The sequence below is a fragment of the Girardinichthys multiradiatus genome, chromosome 20 (genome assembly GCF_021462225.1).
Source record: "Girardinichthys multiradiatus isolate DD_20200921_A chromosome 20, DD_fGirMul_XY1, whole genome shotgun sequence".
Classification (NCBI taxonomy): Eukaryota; Metazoa; Chordata; class Actinopteri; order Cyprinodontiformes; family Goodeidae; genus Girardinichthys; species Girardinichthys multiradiatus.
The window spans coordinates 6,172,140-6,181,356 of NC_061812.1; the positions used below are offsets into that span (position 1 = coordinate 6,172,140).

Genomic DNA, 9,217 nt, shown 5'->3' on the forward strand with positions numbered 1-9,217 from the left:
ATTTTTTATTAATGGATAGAGCTGGGTAACTCTGTCTTCCACAGGAGAAATAGCAGTGGTGATGAGACGGTTAAGAAGAGAACAAAAACAAGGAATACAACAACATCCACACAATGTCAAAATTGCAGCAAACACTGCAAAGGAAATTATTACTGATGATACTAAAACTTTATACTTCCCAAACACATCCAGCCAGGAGTCCCACATCGAGGTGTCCACTCGAGAATGCTCCTTCATTTTGCCATTTAAAGATCTCAACCCTTCTATGGCTTTGGTGAGGCTGCCGTCAGCAGCAGTGTTGTTAGGTATGAATGTGCAGCATTGTTCTCCAAAAATTGCACAAACTCCTCCTTTTTCAGCTAACATGTCCAAAGCAATTCTACTCTGGAATGCCATCAGAGAAGTTGAAGCCAATTGGTCATGGACAGCTTCAAACCCGCTTTGTGTCCAATTTCCTGGTTTTTGAACATTGTAGTGGATATAGTTGATCCTATCTACGTTTTTGTTCATTGTACACCACCAACAGATACTTGATTCAAATCTTGCAGCTACTTGATCAGCCAATTTATATGAATCTGGCACCCCTCGAGGTACACCTATAGCATCGATGTACGTAGGGTCTCCCTCAGCCTGCCAAGCTGCAGCTCTGCGTTTTCTATTACGCCAGTCATGTGGGGTTACACTAGATAGTCCACATGCTACCTCATCTACTGACATAGGATATACTGAAACTGGTAACAATAAAGTAACTAGAGCACAGAGTCCTGTTACATTTAAAGGTAATTGATCAAATAACCTATCGTCACCACACCACCACATGGTAATATGTAGGTCATCTGGTGTCATCTGATCTTGTAGTCGAGTAATGACATTTCTTCCTTCTGCTAATAAAGCTGTCCCTATGTCTAGGGGTGGTTTGTTCGGAACGTCCAGTGAACAATAGTAATAAGGTGCTCCTACTCCTTTCAACACGAAAAGATCTCCTTGGCTGAGTTCTGCTTTTCTCTTTACTACAATATGTCCTTCTGAGGTTGGAATTAATGCTAACCCCAGATGTAGTAATCCATCTCGTCCCAATAGATTCACCGGACACTCAGGGAACATTAGAATAGATAGCTGACATGACTGTCCATTGGGATCTCTTATCCAAACTGGTTCAGACTCACAGACTTGTGACAATTTCCCACTAGCTGACCTTACTGTTATTTGCTGATCACTAAGTCTGGAATTTGGGATTGTTTCTCTACAGGTGGTCCTTCATGCTCTGGTATCACAAAGAAAAGTAATTGATTTTCCATGCAACAGTAAGGTAACTTCAGGTTTAATGCTATCTAGGGAGAGAAGGTCCTGGAAATTTAGGAGGACATCCTGCCCCTGTGTTTTTGGTTTTTTGTTTTCATCTGTGTCTGAGGTACTAGGAACAATTTCTCTTGTTTTTTGTCCTAGTCATGGTGAATTATTATTTCTCTGTTCAGGACAATCTCTGGCCAGATGTCCTTCTTTTCCACAACACCAACACCCTGAGGTGTATTGTCTGTAGTTTCCTCTGCCTACTCTTCCTCTCTGACCCCTGCGATTTTGTCCTCTGCCTCTAAAACCTCCTCTTCCTCTGTTGTTCTGATAATAAATCTGTTCTTCTTCTTGCTGAAAAAAGGTGCTAGCTATCTTTTTCTGTTTTTTATCCTTCGTTACTTTCTCTGCATGGAGGGCATGATTAACAGTCTTCTAGATTTGCTGTGGGGAACCCTATAAAATGTATCCTTACCCAGGTATTTATTGCATCCCTGGAACCAGCATGTAGTGCATTTTTTAACTGCTGTCAATAAGCTCCTTGTTCATTTTCATCTTCTTGTAGACCACTGTGTATTTTAAACACTTTTGTCAGTCTAAACCTATATTCTTCAAAAGGCTCTTCCTCTTTTTGTTTCACTCTGGCTATTTCTGTGTACTCAGCTCTGCGTCTGTATCTGACTGTAAGCCTATCGATTAATCCTCTCACTCTGTTTGTTAGTTCCTGGTCATTATGTGCAAGTACTGCGTTATTGTGTATAGGGGTCCAATTTCTCCTAACGTGATGCCAGTCAGTTCCTGTGACTGTCATCCATACTTGTTGAACTTCCTCACCATTCAAATGATAAGATCTCCTAAGACTCTCTAAATCTTCTCCACACTGAATGGGATCCTCTCTGGGGGAGGTTACTCCCTCCACAGCCTTTTTAACATCCTCCATTGTCCATGTTCTATATACCAAAATGGCAGGAAGTTGATTATTTCCAGCGTTTGGATTGGCCACCTGTATCATGGGATATGTTTCTGCTAGACTAGGGTTTTCGTCATGAGATAATTTAGGAGCTGTGGGGACTACTCTTGGGGCGTGAGTTAAAGTTGGAGAAAAAGTTCTCCCATATTTTCTAGACCATCTTAGGGAGATCTTATTGGATCTAGCCTGCGATGGAATGGGGTATTCAGGTGGTGGATCTTGTAGGGGCAAGCCTGGAGAAATACAGGGGTTGGACAATGAAACTGAAACACCTGTCATTTTAGTGTGGGAGGTTTCATGACTAAATTGGACCAGCCTGGTAGCCAGTCTTCATTGATTGCACATTGCACCAGTAAGAGCAGAGTGTGAAGGTTCAATTAGCAGGGTAAGAGCACAGCTTTGCTCAAAATATTGAAATGCACACAACATTATGGGTGACATACCAGAGTTCAAAAGAGGACAAATTGTTGGTGAACGTCTTGCTGGCGCATCTGTGACCAAGACAACAAGTCTTTGTGATGTATCAAGAGCCACGGTATCCATGGTAATGTCAGCATACCATCAAGAAGGACGAACCACATCCAACAGGATTAACTGTGGACGCAAGAGGAAGCTGTCTGAAAGGGATGTTCGGGTGCTAACCCGGATTGTATCCAAAAAACATAAAACTACGGCTGCCCAAATCACGGCAGAATCAAATGTGCACCTCAACTTTCCTGTTTCCACCAGAACTGTCCGTCAGGAGCTCCACAGGGTCAATATACACGGCCGGGCTGCTATAGCCAAACTTTTGGTCAATCATGCCAATGCCAAAGTTACTGAATGAACTTTTTAATAATGTTCTAATTTATTGACTAGGATTGTATATGCAAGCTACCATTTGGAAAGGCTTAAATGGGAAAAAAGATGTTAAATAAAATTATAAGACATTTATTCAGAAGTAAAAAAAGTTCTGGACATCGGAACTCAGCGAAACTTTCTGGACTTTAACTTAAGTTTATCTTTTTTTAAAAACATAAATTTGAAGTCTGATTAAGTTTTAATGCAACTAACTGGACTCATTTCATTTTAATTGGTGTTAAAACAAGATAATTAACATCGAGGGCTTTATAATAAAGTTCTAAGGTAATTCCACATAGAAGCGAGCGGAAATTGTACGTTTAAATTATCTGATACAAGGGGACTGGGGAGAAAAGTGGCTGCTAAGGGCTTGAGAATACATTATTGCTACAACTTCAAACTCAAAAAATATCATTTTCCAATTTTGACCAAAGACTTCTATGTAAATGAGCATTTAAAAAGAGGCATGCAAGAGATGTTAAAGTAGGGATGTAAAACAACATGTTAATGAGCTACTATTTTTGAAAAGCTGGTTATTTTTAAAGAGACCTCCACAGATTTCACCCTCTTCCTGTACAATTTATGTTGAATATTGAATGCAAGCACATTAAGATTATTTAATTGTTCAAATGAAAATGAGTAACTACAGTGTTCAAGAAATTTGCAAAAAATTAGATCCATATTAAATCCCTTGAATTTCACTTGGTTTTTACTGCATTGTTTAGATTATCAGGTTCTAAGAAGAAGAATAAAATATTTATCCTCCTACTTTCTCGGTAAAATCTGATTTTATAGTGATTAGCCTAGTCATCGTCAGTCCCCATACCCCTCCAAACCCTGCTGTGAATATAATAACTGATACCTTACATCTCCTCATAATCATGTTAGTGTCCAGTGGCAAGTTTTTTATAAACTGCCTTCACACATCTTGTCTTTCAAGACAGAAAACTGTTACTACAGCTGAGCTTCAAGTTACATTATCATCTTATAACTTTTTTTTTTTATTGAAATTGACTTAAAAAGGACAAAGTAAGATTTAAAAGTGCAAGAGAGATTTTGTGTCTGCACGTTGACGATAGACCTTGTTATTTCCATCCAGTGATGTAGTTTTCATTGAGATTAAGTGATGAAGCATGATAAAATGCCTCAGATTGCTCAAAGTGTGGCTGTAGTGATGGGTATCACATGGTCAGTAGTCATCCATCACACAGGGATAAAATTTCTACAATTAACTTTTGGGCACATGATTCTGAAGTTTTGTCTCACTAGCAGGATCAAGCTTGTCAAATCTCATAATATCTTTTCTTGCATCATGACAGCTGCAAAAGTAATTAACCAAGTTTAAATTGCACAATAATAGGTGTGTGGCGCAGCAGTAGAGAGCACGACCCATATATAGAGGATTTAGTCCTCGACACAGCTGTCCCTGGTTTGAGTCCCGACTGGTAACCTGTGCTGGATGTCGCCGCCCCACTCCTCGCCTCACTTCTTGTCTGCCTATTTTCAAATAACAAAAAAAAAAAAGGCCACTAGTGCCACAAAAATAAAAGTCAGTCATTTTCTATACCTCTTCTTCCATAGTGGGCCGCGGGTGAGCTGGTGTCTATCTCCAGCAGTACGCTATGGGCAGGAGGCGGGGTACACCCTGGACAGGTCGCCAGTCCATCGCAGGGCAACACACAAACAACCTTGCACACACTCATTCACACACCTAAGGGCAATTTAGAGTTACCAATTAACCTAACAGGCATGTCTTTCGACTGTGGGAGGAAGCCGGAGAACCTGGTGAGAACCCACGCATGCACAGGAGAACATGCAAACTCCATGCAGAAAGACCCCAGGCTGGGAATTGAACCCAGGACCTTCTTGCTGCAAGGCAACAGTGCTACCAACTGTGCCACCGCGCAGCCCCAAAAATAAAAGTTTAACATTTTTTTTTTAAATGACAATAATTTGTAATTGTTAGTGTTTCAACAAACAAGCCAGGAATAAATATGTTCTAGTTTTCCTTTGATAAGTTCTGATTTTTTGTCAGCATGTCAAACGTAAATCGTTTTTTTCTTTTTTTTTTTTTTTTTATGGATCAATAATGATGTTTAAATCTGAGGAATCCTTCAATTCCTTTATTCTAACCACACACCCTAAGGTAGCATAACTGGCCTTCTGTAGTCAAGATGTTGAAAGTGTACTACGCCCAGGTTAATTGAGAATGTCCAAAAGGATTTATAAAGAGATTTAACAGGACACATGACAGGTTGCAGCAGTAAATGTATCCGCCACACAAAAAGAAGGACAACCTGCCTGCTTGCCAAGCTGCTAATACAGGCTGGGGGTCCTCATAATATACCCGGTCAGTTGCGTTATTATGTGGAATGACAGATTTGTTGGCTTTATGTTTTGACATTTTAATACAATTTGAATTGATTATTTACATTTACCAGCAAATGCTTATGTAAACAAACAGCACAGGTCTTCCAGCGGAACCATCTCAGTGTTGGCATTTATAAAACTTAGTCCTTTATAAATACAGATCTAAGAATAGCCTGAGAATTATTATTTTCCTTAGTCGTTATAAACTTAATAATGAAGCTAAACAAAGCGACTAAACAATTTAGGGAATAACTTAGCCATTAGTCAGGTGCACCTTAGAGGACAGAAAAACTGCAACACGGCTAATGGTGACCTCTTGTCAGTCGATCTCTTCGGCTACTTCACTACTTAATGTTCATTCTGACATAAGCAGGATGGATGTTTTACACCTGCAACTAATGTCATAGTGTGTTTACCTGTATAGAATTGATTTATGGCACACCTCTGAGCTAATGACAGAATCAGCACAAAAATAGCAGAGGTCCTGCTTTGCCATAAGTAGATATAACAGACGCTGTTTAAATAGTCACTCACACCTTCCTTTAGTATTCCTCAGCGGCTTAACAGTTGGGCATATTTAAAAAAAATATAAAACACTAAAACACCACCCTTTGCATTACCAGTGGATATGATAAGGACCAGATATGGTAAGGATGAGATTTATTAAATTTAGGATTTTCAGTTCCTCTTAAACCATTACATTTTTATTCATCCATCCTATAAAGGCAGTTTTGAGAGTTTATAATGATGAGAGAAAAGAACAAATAAAATAGAAACAAATTAATACAAGAAGGAAAATTATCTAAATAAAAAAAATAAAAAATATATTTCAGGCTCCTACTGACATAGCCTCATCCAACCCTAAGAAATATTCTACCTTCTGTGGTGGACTGTATTTTAATATAATATATATTGCCATTTCTTTCAGTACAATCAGGGATCTTATAAATAATTATACACATCTACACATTGTCTATTAATACTTTAACAGGGTACTTGTGTTGGAATTCACACATTGAAACATTGATAACTGCAAGTGGTGTTCTTACAGGGAGGTATAATCAGTTTCCTCAAACTCTGGGGCTTTAGAAAACACTAATGAATAATTAAACACCCGATATAACTTACACATTCTTACACCCATACACAATGCAAATCTTGCATATAAACTAAGGTCAGTGTACTGACAAGAATGTGGACACACCAATTAATTTATAATGAGCATGCATGTTTGTTTATGGATGCATGAACATGTGTGCATGCATATAGATGCAGGTGACATTAAGAGGTCACTGCACAGGATCTGAAATACATAGCCTGGTACAAAATGACAACAGTAATTTAATGGATGCACATGCACAAACCGGACACAGCGTTCCCAAGCGGCCGGTTTAAAATCAATCATCAGCACAGACAGGAAGACAAAACTTAGATCAAAAGGGAAGTTTTTCCACATCAGGGATGTGCTGCAGAAAGAGAAAACTTTCTAATCATGATTTCATTGCAGAAAATGCTTAAGAATAAACAAACAGTCTTCACAAAAAAGAAACAAACAACTCAGAACTGTCACCAACTCAAACAAGTCACAAAACATAACACATACCACAGAAGTAGAAAATAAAAATCTATACTTTGTCTTTAAACTGCATAATACTGGTGTCTTATTTCATTCCATATACTTTGCAGTTACACACAATGCCTCATCAGGATATTTATGCATTTAGTGTTTCTGTTCTCAAAGTTATTAATAAATATTCAAATGTAATAAGATTTTCCTGCAAGATTTTACTAAATGATTACTGTCCAACATCAGATCCCAATGCCAGCCTGACACCTGCCTTGTAAGAATCTCCCACTATGAGAGAGCAGCTCACATAGCTGCAGGGGTTGTTTTAATATGCTATGTGAAAAAAATGTTTTGGCTTAACCAGCACAAAACAGGAGCTGACTTGATGTGCTCCAGCCTCACCTTTCTCAGTAAAAACCCTATCGATTCCGGCAGCGCAACCACTTCACCACTTTAAGTGCACAATTATCAGCATTGTGCACACTGCCTCTTTAACAGCACACCAAATATGCACATACTAAGCTGACCAGTACCTCCAAGAGAGGCAGATTTAAACAGATATTATATACATCCAGAGAAAGCTATACATAAACTGGATGTGAGTGTCCACAGTTTGGTTTTGTACGATTTCAGGCATTTATTGGGTGTTAATAAGCTTACAAAACTAAAGTCATGAAGACATTTAAAAACATCAAAAAATGCACAGTAAACTTGTGAAGTATAATATCTAAACCAGTGTTTTTCCAACCTTGGTCCTCAAGGGACACTGCCCTGTGGGTTTTACATGTTTCCCTGCTTCAATACACTTGATTTCAATTAATGGCTGATTAACAGGCTTTGCTGAACTGCAAACATCTGAATCAAGTGTGTTAAAGCTGGGATCTAAAACCTGACCAGAGTTGAAAAACACTGATCTAAACTCTGACTGCTCAATAGTAAATGGGAGAAAAGAGCTGTTTTCATTCTAAATTGTATGAACAAAAAATGCATTCAAGTTACAAAAACACAACTAAAAGGTCAGCTTTTGCCACTGGGTTGAATTAAATAATGAACATGGAGGAACACACAGGGAGAACTTAGATAATAGAAAACAAAAATCTTACTTACTAAATAGAAGACATGAAGGATGCGACACCAGTAGGGAACCCCAAATAGTCCTTAAAAAACTGGAATCAGAAAACAAACCAGCAAGCAAGCATGGAAGCCATGAGACCAAGGAAGGAAGACAAGGATCTGGCACAAGAGGGAGTCATTAGAACCAAGCAACAGGTGTGCTAATCACAAAATCAATCAAAGTGTGTGAGGAAGGGAACCAGCTATACAACTGTGCATACCAACTACAATATAGAACATTGAAATGAAGCCAATGAATGAATTGTACCAAAATGAAGGAAGTATAGAAGTACAGATATTAAATAGATATACCGTATTTTCCGCACTATAAGGCGCACCAGATTATAAGGTGCACCTTCAATGAATGGCCTATTTTAGAACTTTTTTCATATATAGGGCACACCGGATTATAAGGCGCATAGAATAGAAGCTGCACGGTGGCGCAGTTGGCAGCACTGTTGCCTTGCAGCAAGAAGGTCCTGGGTTCGATTCCCAACCAGGGCTCTTTCTGCATGGAGTTTGCATGTTCTCCCTGTGCATGCGTGGGTTCTCACTGGGTACTCCAGCTTCCTCCCACAGTCCAAAGACATGCCTGTTAGGTTAATTGGTCACTCTAAATTGCCTTTAGGTGTGTGCTTGGTTGTTTGTGTGTTGCCCTGTGATGGACTGGCAACTTGTCCAGGGTGTACCCTGCCTCTCGCCCATAGACTGCTGGAGATAGGCACCAGCTCCCCTGTGACCCACTATGGAATAAGTGGTAGAAAATGACTGATGACTAGAATAGAAGTTACTGCAGTCAAACGTTTGACTGGGGTTGTGTTATGCAACCACTAGATGGGGCTGTGCTAAAGAGAATGTCAACAAAACAGTCAGATAAGTCAGTCAGTCAAACTTTATTAATACACTACAAACCATCGTTCTGATAACTCCATTCACTCTCATGGTAAGGTCTCCTCTACATAGAATTCTATTGAATAGAGCCAACCGCACGTTAGGAATGCATTGGAGTCTATGAAGTTGAAGTTGAAATCAAACGTTAGTTAAAACGTGAAAGGGAACTTTTCCCT

General features: G+C 39.2%; 1 long non-coding RNA gene across 1 annotated transcript in view; it reads right to left on the bottom strand.

Moving 5' to 3' along the window:
* LOC124857264 overlaps positions 1–8,250 on the bottom strand; it is a 68,985-nt gene extending 60,735 nt beyond the window's left edge. Inside the window, exon 1 of the long non-coding RNA XR_007035553.1 lies at positions 8,145–8,250. This is a non-coding gene — a long non-coding RNA (uncharacterized LOC124857264). The remainder of the gene's footprint in view (positions 1–8,144) is intronic.
* Between the last annotated feature and the right edge of the window lie 967 nt (positions 8,251–9,217).